The sequence below is a fragment of the Camellia sinensis genome, chromosome 14 (genome assembly GCF_055761805.1).
Source record: "Camellia sinensis isolate YWXY chromosome 14, ASM5576180v1, whole genome shotgun sequence".
In the NCBI taxonomy this organism is placed as follows: Eukaryota; Viridiplantae; Streptophyta; class Magnoliopsida; order Ericales; family Theaceae; genus Camellia; species Camellia sinensis.
Window position 1 is genome coordinate 122,785,361 of NC_138974.1, and position 15,517 is coordinate 122,800,877.

A 15,517-nucleotide genomic window follows, 5' to 3' on the forward strand; every position below is an offset into this window, starting at 1 on the left:
CGCATTAGGGTTCGAACACTCGAACACCTATACGGATTCTTCGGCACAGTGGCAGATATGTAAATACGGGGTTTACATACCATTTCTTGCGCATTACGGTTCGAACACTCGAACACCTATACGGATTCTCCCGCACAGTGGCAGATATGTAAATACGGGGTTTACAAACCATTTCTTGCGCATTACGGTTCGAACACTTGAACACCTATACGGATTCTCCTGCACAGTGGCAGATATTTAAATACGGGGTTTACATACCATTTCTTGCGCATTACGGTTCGAACACTCGAACACCTATACGGATTCTCCTGCAAAGTGGCAGATATGTAAATACGGGGTTTACATACCATTTCTTGCGCATTACGGTTCGAACACTCGAACACCTATACGGATTCTCCTGCAGAGTGGCAGATATGTAAATACGGGGTTTACATACCATTTCTTGCGCATTACGGTTCGAACACTCGAACACCTATACGGATTCTCCTGCACAGTGGCAGATATGTAAATACGGGGTTTACATACCATTTCTTGCGCATTACGGATCGAACACTCGAACACCTATACGGATTCTCCTGCACAGTGGCAGATATGTAAATACGGGGTTTACATACCATTTCTTGCGCATTACGGTTCGAACACTCGAACACCTATACGGATTCTCCCGCACAGGGGCAGATATGTAAATATGGGGTTTACAAACCATTTCTTGCGCATTACGGTTCGAACACTCGAACACCTATACGGATTCTCCCGCACAGTGGCAGATATGTAAATACGGGGTTTACTTACCATTTCTTGCGCATTACGGTTCGAACACTTGAACACCTATACGGATTCTCCTGCACAGTGGCAGATATGTAAATACGGGGTTTACATACCATTTCTTGCGCATTACGGTTCGAACACTCGAACACCTATACAGATTCTCCTGCACAGTGGCAGATATGTAAATACGGGGTTTACATACCATTTCTTGCGCATTACGGTTCGAACACTCGAACACCTATACGGATTCTCCTGCACAGTGGCAGATATGTAAATACGGGGTTTACATACCATTTCTTGCGCATTACGGTTCGAACACTCGAACACCTATACGGATTCTCCCGCACAGTGGCAGATATGTAAATACGGGTTTTACATACCATTTCTTGCGCATTACGGATCGAACACTTGAACACCTATACGGATTCTCCTGCACAGTGGCAGATATGTAAATACGGGGTTTACATACCATTTCTTGCGCATTACGGATCGAACACTCAAACACCTATACGGATTCTCCTGCACAGTGGCAGATATGTAAATACGGGGTTTACATACCATTTCTTGCGCATTACGGTTCGAACACTCGAACACCTATACGGATTCTCCTGCACAGTGGCAGATATGTAAATACGGGGTTTACATACCATTTCTTGCGCATTACGGTTCGAACACTCGAACACCTATACGGATTCTCCTGCACAGTGGCAGATATGTAAATACGGGGTTTACATACCATTTTTTGCGCATTATGGTTCGAACACACGAACACCAATGCGGATTCTCCTGCACAGTGGCAGATATGTAAATACGGGGTTTACATACCATTTCTTGCGCATTACGGTCCGAACAATCGAACACCTATACAGATTCTCCAGCACAGTGGCAGATATGTAAATACGGCGTTTACTAACCATTTCTCACGCATTAGGCATCGAACACTCGAACACCTATACGGATTTTTCGGCACAGTGGCAGATATGTAAATACGGGGTTTACATACCATTTCTTGCGCATTACGGTTCGAACACTCGAACAACTATACGGATTCTCCCGCACAGTGGCAGATATGTAAATACGGGGTTTACAAACCGTTTCTTGCGCATTACAGTTCGAACACTTGAACACCTATACGGATTCTCCTGCACAGTGGCAGATATGTAAATACGGGGTTTACATACCATTTCTTGCGCATTACGGTTCGAACACTCGAGCACCTATACGGATTCTCCTGCACAGTGGCAGATATGTAAATACGGGGTTTACATACCATTTCTTGCGCATTACGGTTCGAACACTCGAACACCTATACGGATTCTCCTGCACAGTGGCAGATTTGTAAATACGGGGTTTACATACCATTTCTTGCGCATTACGGTTCGAACACTCGAACTCCTATACGGATTCTCCTGCACAGTGGCAATATGTAAATACGGGGTTTACATACCATTTCTTGCGCATTACGGATCGAACACTCGAACACCTATACGGATTCTCCTGTACAGTGGCAGATATGTAAATACGGGGTTTACATACCATTTCTTGCGCATTACGGTTCGAACACTCGAACACCTATACGGATTCTCCAGCACAGTGGCAGATATGTAAATACGGGGTTTACATACCATTTCTTGCGCATTACGGTTTGAACACTCGAACACCTATACAGATTCTCCCGCATAGGGGCAGATATGTAAATATGGGGTTTACAAACCATTTCTTGCGCATTACGGTTCGAACACTCGAACACCAATACGGATTCTCCCGCACAGTGGCAGATATGTAAATACGGGGTTTACTTACCATTTCTTGCGCATTACGGTTCGAACACTTGAACACCTATACGGATTCTCCTGCACAGTGGCAGATATGTAAATATGGGGTTTACCTACCATTTCTTGCGCATTACGGTTCGAACACGCGAACACCTATATGGATTCTCCTGCACAGTGGCAGATATGTAAATACGGGGTTTACATACCATTTCTTGCGCATTACGGTTCGAACACTCGAACACCTATACGGATTCTCCCGCACAGTGGCAGATATGTAAATACGGGGTTTACATACCATTTCTTCCGCATTACGGATCGAACACTCGAACACCTATACGGATTCTCCTGCACAGTGGCAGATATGTAAATACGGGGTTTACATACCATTTCTTGCGCATTACGGTTCGAACACTCGAACACCTATACGGATTCTCCTGCACAGTGGCAGATATGTAAATACAGGGTTTACATACCATTTCTTGCGCATTACGGTTCGAACACTCGAACACCTATACGGATTCTCCTGCACAGTGGCAGATATGTAAATACGGGGTTTACATACCATTTCTTGCGCATTACGGTTCGAACACTCGAACACCTATACGGATTCTCCAGCACAGTGGCAGATATGTAAATACGGGGTTTACATACCATTTCTTGCGCATTACGGTTCGAACACTCGAACACCTATACGGATTCTCCCGCACAGGGGCAGATATGTAAATATGGGGTTTACAAACCATTTCTTGCGCATTACGGTTCGAACACTCGAACACCTATACGGATTCTCCCGCACAGTGGCAGATATGTAAATACGGGGTTTACTTACCATTTCTTGCGCATTACGGTTCGAACACTTGAACACCTATACGGATTCTCCTGCACAGTGGCAGATATTTAAATACGGGGTTTACATACCATTTCTTGCGCATTACGGTTCGAACACTCGAACACCTATACGGATTCTCCTGCACAGTGGCAGATATGTAAATACGGGGTTTACATACCATTTCTTGCGCATTACGGTTCGAACACTCGAACACCTATACGGATTCTCCTGCACAGTGGCAGATATGTAAATACGGGGTTTACATACCATTTCTTGCGCATTACGGTTCGAACACTCGAACACCTATACGGATTCTCCCGCACAGTGGCAGATATGTAAATACGGGGTTTACATACCATTTCTTGCGCATTACGGATCGAACACTTGAACACCTATACGGATTCTCCTGCACAGTGGCAGATATGTAAATACGGGGTTTACATACCATTTCTTGCGCATTACGGATCGAACACTCGAACACCTATATGGATTCTCCTGCACAGTGGCAGATATGTAAATACGGGGTTTACATACCATTTCTTGCGCATTACGGTTCGAGCGCTCGAACACCTATACGGATTCTCCTACACAGTGGCAGATATGTAAATACAGGGTTTACATACCATTTCTTGCGCATTACGGTTCGAACACTCGAACACCTATACGGATTCTCCTGCACAGTGGCTGATATGTAAATACGGGGTTTACATACCATTTCTTGCGCATTACGGTTCGAACACTCGAACACCTATACGGATTCTCCAGCACAGTGGCAGATATGTAAATACGGGGTTTACATACCATTTCTTGCGCATTACGGTTCGAACACTCGAACACCTATACGGATTCTCCCGCACAGGGGCAGATATGTAAATATGGGGTTTACAAACCATTTCTTGCGCATTACGGTTCGAACACTCGAACACCTATACGGATTCTCCCGCACAGTGGCAGATATGTAAATACGGGGTTTACTTACCATTTCTTGCGCATTACGGTTCGAACACTTGAACACCTATACGGATTCTCCTGCACAGTGGCAGATATGTAAATACGGGGTTTACATACCATTTCTTGCGCATTACGGTTCGAACACTCGAACACCTATACGGATTCTCCTGCACAGTGGCAGATATGTAAATACGGGGTTTACATACCATTTCTTGCGCATTACGGTTCGAACACTCGAACACCTATACGGATTCTCCTGCACAGTGGCAGATATGTAAATACGGGGTTTACATACCATTTCTTGCGCAATACGGTTCGAACACTCGAATACCTATACGGATTCTCCCGCACAGTGGCAGATATGTAAATACGGGTTTTACATACCATTTCTTGCGCATTACGGATCGAACACTTGAACACCTATACGGATTCTCCTGCACAGTGGCAGATATGTAAATACGGGGTTTACATACCATTTCTTGCGCATTACGGTTCGAACACTCAAACACCTATACGGATTCTCCTGCACAGTGGCAGATATGTAAATACGGGGTTTACATACCATTTCTTGCGCATTACGGTTCGAACACTCGAACACCTATACGGATTCTCCTGCACAGTGGCAGATATGTAAATACGGGGTTTACATACCATTTCTTGCGCATTACGGTTCGAACACTCGAACACCTATACGGATTCTCCTGCACAGTGGCAGATATGTAAATACGGGGTTTACAAACCGTTTCTTGCGCATTACAGTTCGAACACTTGAACACCTATACGGATTCTCCTGCACAGTGGCAGATATGTAAATACGGGGTTTACATACCATTTCTTGCGCATTACGGTTCGAACACTCGAGCACCTATACGGATTCTCCTGCACAGTGGCAGATATGTAAATACGGGGTTTACATACCATTTCTTGCGCATTACGGTTCGAACACTCGAACACCTATACGGATTCTCCTGCACAGTGGCAGATTTGTAAATACGGGGTTTACATACCATTTCTTGCGCATTACGGTTCGAACACTCGAACAACTATACGGATTCTCCCGCACAGTGGCAGATATGTAAATACGGGGTTTACAAACCGTTTCTTGCGCATTACAGTTCGAACACTTGAACACCTATACGGATTCTCCTGCACAGTGGCAGATATGTAAATACGGGGTTTACATACCATTTCTTGCGCATTACGGTTCGAACACTCGAGCACCTATACGGATTCTCCTGCACAGTGGCAGATATGTAAATACGGGGTTTACATACCATTTCTTGCGCATTACGGTTCGAACACTCGAACACCTATACGGATTCTCCTGCACAGTGGCAGATTTGTAAATACGGGGTTTACATACCATTTCTTGCGCATTACGGTTCGAACACTCGAACTCCTATACGGATTCTCCTGCACAGTGGCAATATGTAAATACGGGGTTTACATACCATTTCTTGCGCATTACGGATCGAACACTCGAACACCTATACGGATTCTCCTGTACAGTGGCAGATATGTAAATACGGGGTTTACATACCATTTCTTGCGCATTACGGTTCGAACACTCGAACACCTATACGGATTCTCCAGCACAGTGGCAGATATGTAAATACGGGGTTTACATACCATTTCTTGCGCATTACGGTTTGAACACTCGAACACCTATACAGATTCTCCCGCATAGGGGCAGATATGTAAATATGGGGTTTACAAACCATTTCTTGCGCATTACGGTTCGAACACTCGAACACCAATACGGATTCTCCCGCACAGTGGCAGATATGTAAATACGGGGTTTACTTACCATTTCTTGCGCATTACGGTTCGAACACTTGAACACCTATACGGATTCTCCTGCACAGTGGCAGATATGTAAATATGGGGTTTACCTACCATTTCTTGCGCATTACGGTTCGAACACGCGAACACCTATAAGGATTCTCCTGCACAATGGCAGATATGTAAATACGGGGTTTACATACCATTTCTTGCGCATTACGGTTCGAACACTCGAACACCTATACGGATTCTCCCGCACAGTGGCAGATATGTAAATACGGGGTTTACATACCATTTCTTCCGCATTACGGATCGAACACTCGAACACCTATACGGATTCTCCTGCACAGTGGCAGATATGTAAATACGGGGTTTACATACCATTTCTTGCGCATTACGGTTCGAACACTCGAACACCTATACGGATTCTCCTGCACAGTGGCAGATATGTAAATACAGGGTTTACATACCATTTCTTGCGCATTACGGTTCGAACACTCGAACACCTATACGGATTCTCCTGCACAGTGGCAGATATGTAAATACGGGGTTTACATACCATTTCTTGCGCATTACGGTTCGAACACTCGAACACCTATACGGATTCTCCAGCACAGTGGCAGATATGTAAATACGGGGTTTACATACCATTTCTTGCGCATTACGGTTCGAACACTCGAACACCTATACGGATTCTCCCGCACAGGGGCAGATATGTAAATATGGGGTTTACAAACCATTTCTTGCGCATTACGGTTCGAACACTCGAACACCTATACGGATTCTCCCGCACAGTGGCAGATATGTAAATACGGGGTTTACTTACCATTTCTTGCGCATTACGGTTCGAACACTTGAACACCTATACGGATTCTCCTGCACAGTGGCAGATATTTAAATACGGGGTTTACATACCATTTCTTGCGCATTACGGTTCGAACACTCGAACACCTATACGGATTCTCCTGCACAGTGGCAGATATGTAAATACGGGGTTTACATACCATTTCTTGCGCATTACGGTTCGAACACTCGAACACCTATACGGATTCTCCTGCACAGTGGCAGATATGTAAATACGGGGTTTACATACCATTTCTTGCGCATTACGGTTCGAACACTCGAACACCTATACGGATTCTCCCGCACAGTGGCAGATATGTAAATACGGGGTTTACATACCATTTCTTGCGCATTACGGATCGAACACTTGAACACCTATACGGATTCTCCTGCACAGTGGCAGATATGTAAATACGGGGTTTACATACCATTTCTTGCGCATTACGGATCGAACACTCGAACACCTATATGGATTCTCCTGCACAGTGGCAGATATGTAAATACGGGGTTTACATACCATTTCTTGCGCATTACGGTTCGAGCGCTCGAACACCTATACGGATTCTCCTACACAGTGGCAGATATGTAAATACAGGGTTTACATACCATTTCTTGCGCATTACGGTTCGAACACTCGAACACCTATACGGATTCTCCTGCACAGTGGCTGATATGTAAATACGGGGTTTACATACCATTTCTTGCGCATTACGGTTCGAACACTCGAACACCTATACGGATTCTCCAGCACAGTGGCAGATATGTAAATACGGGGTTTACATACCATTTCTTGCGCATTACGGTTCGAACACTCGAACACCTATACGGATTCTCCCGCACAGGGGCAGATATGTAAATATGGGGTTTACAAACCATTTCTTGCGCATTACGGTTCGAACACTCGAACACCTATACGGATTCTCCCGCACAGTGGCAGATATGTAAATACGGGGTTTACTTACCATTTCTTGCGCATTACGGTTCGAACACTTGAACACCTATACGGATTCTCCTGCACAGTGGCAGATATGTAAATACGGGGTTTACATACCATTTCTTGCGCATTACGGTTCGAACACTCGAACACCTATACGGATTCTCCTGCACAGTGGCAGATATGTAAATACGGGGTTTACATACCATTTCTTGCGCATTACGGTTCGAACACTCGAACACCTATACGGATTCTCCTGCACAGTGGCAGATATGTAAATACGGGGTTTACATACCATTTCTTGCGCAATACGGTTCGAACACTCGAACACCTATACGGATTCTCCCGCACAGTGGCAGATATGTAAATACGGGTTTTACATACCATTTCTTGCGCATTACGGATCGAACACTTGAACACCTATACGGATTCTCCTGCACAGTGGCAGATATGTAAATACGGGGTTTACATACCATTTCTTGCGCATTACGGTTCGAACACTCAAACACCTATACGGATTCTCCTGCACAGTGGCAGATATGTAAATACGGGGTTTACATACCATTTCTTGCGCATTACGGTTCGAACACTCGAACACCTATACGGATTCTCCTGCACAGTGGCAGATATGTAAATACGGGGTTTACATACCATTTCTTGCGCATTACGGTTCGAACACTCGAACACCTATACGGATTCTCCTGCACAGTGGCAGATATGTAAATACGGGGTTTACAAACCGTTTCTTGCGCATTACAGTTCGAACACTTGAACACCTATACGGATTCTCCTGCACAGTGGCAGATATGTAAATACGGGGTTTACATACCATTTCTTGCGCATTACGGTCCGAACAATCGAACACCTATACAGATTCTCCAGCACAGTGGCAGATATGTAAATACGGCGTTTACTAACCATTTCTCACGCATTAGGCATCGAACACTCGAACACCTATACGGATTTTTCGGCACAGTGGCAGATATGTAAATACGGGGTTTACATACCATTTCTTGCGCATTACGGTTCGAACACTCGAACAACTATACGGATTCTCCCGCACAGTGGCAGATATGTAAATACGGGGTTTACAAACCGTTTCTTGCGCATTACAGTTCGAACACTTGAACACCTATACGGATTCTCCTGCACAGTGGCAGATATGTAAATACGGGGTTTACATACCATTTCTTGCGCATTACGGTTCGAACACTCGAGCACCTATACGGATTCTCCTGCACAGTGGCAGATATGTAAATACGGGGTTTACATACCATTTCTTGCGCATTACGGTTCGAACACTCGAACACCTATACGGATTCTCCTGCACAGTGGCAGATTTGTAAATACGGGGTTTACATACCATTTCTTGCGCATTACGGTTCGAACACTCGAACTCCTATACGGATTCTCCTGCACAGTGGCAATATGTAAATACGGGGTTTACATACCATTTCTTGCGCATTACGGATCGAACACTCGAACACCTATACGGATTCTCCTGTACAGTGGCAGATATGTAAATACGGGGTTTACATACCATTTCTTGCGCATTACGGTTCGAACACTCGAACACCTATACGGATTCTCCAGCACAGTGGCAGATATGTAAATACGGGGTTTACATACCATTTCTTGCGCATTACGGTTTGAACACTCGAACACCTATACAGATTCTCCCGCATAGGGGCAGATATGTAAATATGGGGTTTACAAACCATTTCTTGCGCATTACGGTTCGAACACTCGAACACCAATACGGATTCTCCCGCACAGTGGCAGATATGTAAATACGGGGTTTACTTACCATTTCTTGCGCATTACGGTTCGAACACTTGAACACCTATACGGATTCTCCTGCACAGTGGCAGATATGTAAATATGGGGTTTACCTACCATTTCTTGCGCATTACGGTTCGAACACGCGAACACCTATATGGATTCTCCTGCACAGTGGCAGATATGTAAATACGGGGTTTACATACCATTTCTTGCGCATTACGGTTCGAACACTCGAACACCTATACGGATTCTCCCGCACAGTGGCAGATATGTAAATACGGGGTTTACATACCATTTCTTCCGCATTACGGATCGAACACTCGAACACCTATACGGATTCTCCTGCACAGTGGCAGATATGTAAATACGGGGTTTACATACCATTTCTTGCGCATTACGGTTCGAACACTCGAACACCTATACGGATTCTCCTGCACAGTGGCAGATATGTAAATACAGGGTTTACATACCATTTCTTGCGCATTACGGTTCGAACACTCGAACACCTATACGGATTCTCCTGCACAGTGGCAGATATGTAAATACGGGGTTTACATACCATTTCTTGCGCATTACGGTTCGAACACTCGAACACCTATACGGATTCTCCAGCACAGTGGCAGATATGTAAATACGGGGTTTACATACCATTTCTTGCGCATTACGGTTCGAACACTCGAACACCTATACGGATTCTCCCGCACAGGGGCAGATATGTAAATATGGGGTTTACAAACCATTTCTTGCGCATTACGGTTCGAACACTCGAACACCTATACGGATTCTCCCGCACAGTGGCAGATATGTAAATACGGGGTTTACTTACCATTTCTTGCGCATTACGGTTCGAACACTTGAACACCTATACGGATTCTCCTGCACAGTGGCAGATATTTAAATACGGGGTTTACATACCATTTCTTGCGCATTACGGTTCGAACACTCGAACACCTATACGGATTCTCCTGCACAGTGGCAGATATGTAAATACGGGGTTTACATACCATTTCTTGCGCATTACGGTTCGAACACTCGAACACCTATACGGATTCTCCTGCACAGTGGCAGATATGTAAATACGGGGTTTACATACCATTTCTTGCGCATTACGGTTCGAACACTCGAACACCTATACGGATTCTCCCGCACAGTGGCAGATATGTAAATACGGGGTTTACATACCATTTCTTGCGCATTACGGATCGAACACTTGAACACCTATACGGATTCTCCTGCACAGTGGCAGATATGTAAATACGGGGTTTACATACCATTTCTTGCGCATTACGGATCGAACACTCGAACACCTATATGGATTCTCCTGCACAGTGGCAGATATGTAAATACGGGGTTTACATACCATTTCTTGCGCATTACGGTTCGAGCGCTCGAACACCTATACGGATTCTCCTACACAGTGGCAGATATGTAAATACAGGGTTTACATACCATTTCTTGCGCATTACGGTTCGAACACTCGAACACCTATACGGATTCTCCTGCACAGTGGCTGATATGTAAATACGGGGTTTACATACCATTTCTTGCGCATTACGGTTCGAACACTCGAACACCTATACGGATTCTCCAGCACAGTGGCAGATATGTAAATACGGGGTTTACATACCATTTCTTGCGCATTACGGTTCGAACACTCGAACACCTATACGGATTCTCCCGCACAGGGGCAGATATGTAAATATGGGGTTTACAAACCATTTCTTGCGCATTACGGTTCGAACACTCGAACACCTATACGGATTCTCCCGCACAGTGGCAGATATGTAAATACGGGGTTTACTTACCATTTCTTGCGCATTACGGTTCGAACACTTGAACACCTATACGGATTCTCCTGCACAGTGGCAGATATGTAAATACGGGGTTTACATACCATTTCTTGCGCATTACGGTTCGAACACTCGAACACCTATACGGATTCTCCTGCACAGTGGCAGATATGTAAATACGGGGTTTACATACCATTTCTTGCGCATTACGGTTCGAACACTCGAACACCTATACGGATTCTCCTGCACAGTGGCAGATATGTAAATACGGGGTTTACATACCATTTCTTGCGCATTACGGTTCGAACACTCGAACACCTATACGGATTCTCCCGCACAGTGGCAGATATGTAAATACGGGTTTTACATACCATTTCTTGCGCATTACGGATCGAACACTTGAACACCTATACGGATTCTCCTGCACAGTGGCAGATATGTAAATACGGGGTTTACATACCATTTCTTGCGCATTACGGTTCGAACACTCAAACACCTATACGGATTCTCCTGCACAGTGGCAGATATGTAAATACGGGGTTTACATACCATTTCTTGCGCATTACGGTTCGAACACTCGAACACCTATACGGATTCTCCTGCAAAGTGGCAGATATGTAAATACGGGGTTTACATACCATTTCTTGCGCATTACGGTTCGAACACTCGAACACCTATACGGATTCTCCAGCACAGTGGCAGATATGTAAATACGGGGTTTACATACCATTTTTTGCGCATTATGGTTCGAACACACGAACACCAATGCGGATTCTCCTGCACAGTGGCAGATATGTAAATACGGGGTTTACATACCATTTCTTGCGCATTACGGTCCGAACAATCGAACACCTATACAGATTCTCCAGCACAGTGGCAGATATGTAAATACGGCGTTTACTAACCATTTCTCACGCATTAGGCATCGAACACTCGAACACCTATACGGATTTTTCGGCACAGTGGCAGATATGTAAATACGGGGTTTACATACCATTTCTTGCGCATTACGGTTCGAACACTCGAACAACTATACGGATTCTCCCGCACAGTGGCAGATATGTAAATACGGGGTTTACAAACCGTTTCTTGCGCATTACAGTTCGAACACTTGAACACCTATACGGATTCTCCTGCACAGTGGCAGATATGTAAATACGGGGTTTACATACCATTTCTTGCGCATTACGGTTCGAACACTCGAGCACCTATACGGATTCTCCTGCACAGTGGCAGATATGTAAATACGGGGTTTACATACCATTTCTTGCGCATTACGGTTCGAACACTCGAACACCTATACGGATTCTCCTGCACAGTGGCAGATTTGTAAATACGGGGTTTACATACCATTTCTTGCGCATTACGGTTCGAACACTCGAACTCCTATACGGATTCTCCTGCACAGTGGCAATATGTAAATACGGGGTTTACATACCATTTCTTGCGCATTACGGATCGAACACTCGAACACCTATACGGATTCTCCTGTACAGTGGCAGATATGTAAATACGGGGTTTACATACCATTTCTTGCGCATTACGGTTCGAACACTCGAACACCTATACGGATTCTCCAGCACAGTGGCAGATATGTAAATACGGGGTTTACATACCATTTCTTGCGCATTACGGTTTGAACACTCGAACACCTATACAGATTCTCCCGCATAGGGGCAGATATGTAAATATGGGGTTTACAAACCATTTCTTGCGCATTACGGTTCGAACACTCGAACACCAATACGGATTCTCCCGCACAGTGGCAGATATGTAAATACGGGGTTTACTTACCATTTCTTGCGCATTACGGTTCGAACACTTGAACACCTATACGGATTCTCCTGCACAGTGGCAGATATGTAAATATGGGGTTTACCTACCATTTCTTGCGCATTACGGTTCGAACACGCGAACACCTATATGGATTCTCCTGCACAGTGGCAGATATGTAAATACGGGGTTTACATACCATTTCTTGCGCATTACGGTTCGAACACTCGAACACCTATACGGATTCTCCCGCACAGTGGCAGATATGTAAATACGGGGTTTACATACCATTTCTTCCGCATTACGGATCGAACACTCGAACACCTATACGGATTCTCCTGCACAGTGGCAGATATGTAAATACGGGGTTTACATACCATTTCTTGCGCATTACGGTTCGAACACTCGAACACCTATACGGATTCTCCTGCACAGTGGCAGATATGTAAATACAGGGTTTACATACCATTTCTTGCGCATTACGGTTCGAACACTCGAACACCTATACGGATTCTCCTGCACAGTGGCAGATATGTAAATACGGGGTTTACATACCATTTCTTGCGCATTACGGTTCGAACACTCGAACACCTATACGGATTCTCCAGCACAGTGGCAGATATGTAAATACGGGGTTTACATACCATTTCTTGCGCATTACGGTTCGAACACTCGAACACCTATACGGATTCTCCCGCACAGGGGCAGATATGTAAATATGGGGTTTACAAACCATTTCTTGCGCATTACGGTTCGAACACTCGAACACCTATACGGATTCTCCCGCACAGTGGCAGATATGTAAATACGGGGTTTACTTACCATTTCTTGCGCATTACGGTTCGAACACTTGAACACCTATACGGATTCTCCTGCACAGTGGCAGATATTTAAATACGGGGTTTACATACCATTTCTTGCGCATTACGGTTCGAACACTCGAACACCTATACGGATTCTCCTGCACAGTGGCAGATATGTAAATACGGGGTTTACATACCATTTCTTGCGCATTACGGTTCGAACACTCGAACACCTATACGGATTCTCCTGCACAGTGGCAGATATGTAAATACGGGGTTTACATACCATTTCTTGCGCATTACGGTTCGAACACTCGAACACCTATACGGATTCTCCCGCACAGTGGCAGATATGTAAATACGGGGTTTACATACCATTTCTTGCGCATTACGGATCGAACACTTGAACACCTATACGGATTCTCCTGCACAGTGGCAGATATGTAAATACGGGGTTTACATACCATTTCTTGCGCATTACGGTTCGAACACTCGAACACCTATACGGATTCTCCTGCACAGTGGCAGATATGTAAATACGGGGTTTACATACCATTTCTTGCGCATTACGGTTCGAACACTCGAACACCTATACGGATTCTCCTGCACAGTGGCAGATATGTAAATACGGGGTTTACATACCATTTCTTGCGCATTACGGTTCGAACACTCGAACACCTATACGGATTCTCCAGCACAGTGGCAGATATGTAAATACGGGGTTTACATACCATTTTTTGCGCATTATGGTTCGAACACACGAACACCAATGCGGATTTTCCTGCACAGTGGCAGATATGTAAATACGGGGTTTACATACCATTTCTTGCGCATTACGGTCCGAACAATCGAACACCTATACAGATTCTCCAGCACAGTGGCAGATATATAAATACGGCGTTTACTTACCATTTCTCACGCATTAGGCTTCGAACACTCGAACACCTATACGGATTCTTCGGCACAGTGGCAGATATGTAAATACGGGGTTTACATACCATTTCTTACGCATTACGGTTCGAACACTCGAACACCTATACGGATTCTCCCGCACAGTGGCAGATATGTTAATACGGGGTTTACAAACCGTTTCTTGCGCATTACGGTTCGAACACTTGAACACCTATACGGATTCTCCTGCACAGTGGCAGATATGTAAATACGGGGTTTACATACCATTTCTTGCGCATTACGGTTCGAACACTCGAACACCTATACGGATTCTCCTACACAGTGGCAGATTTGTAAATACGGGGTTTACATACCATTTCTGGCGCATTACGGTTCGAACACTCGAACACCTATACGGATTCTCCTGCACAGTGGCAGATTTGTAAATACGGGGTTTACATACAATTTCTTGCGCATTACGGTTCGAACACTCGAACACCTATACGGATTCTCCTGCACAGTGGCAATATGTAAATACGGGGTTTACATACCATTTCTTGCGCATTACGGATCGAACACTCGAACACCTATACGGA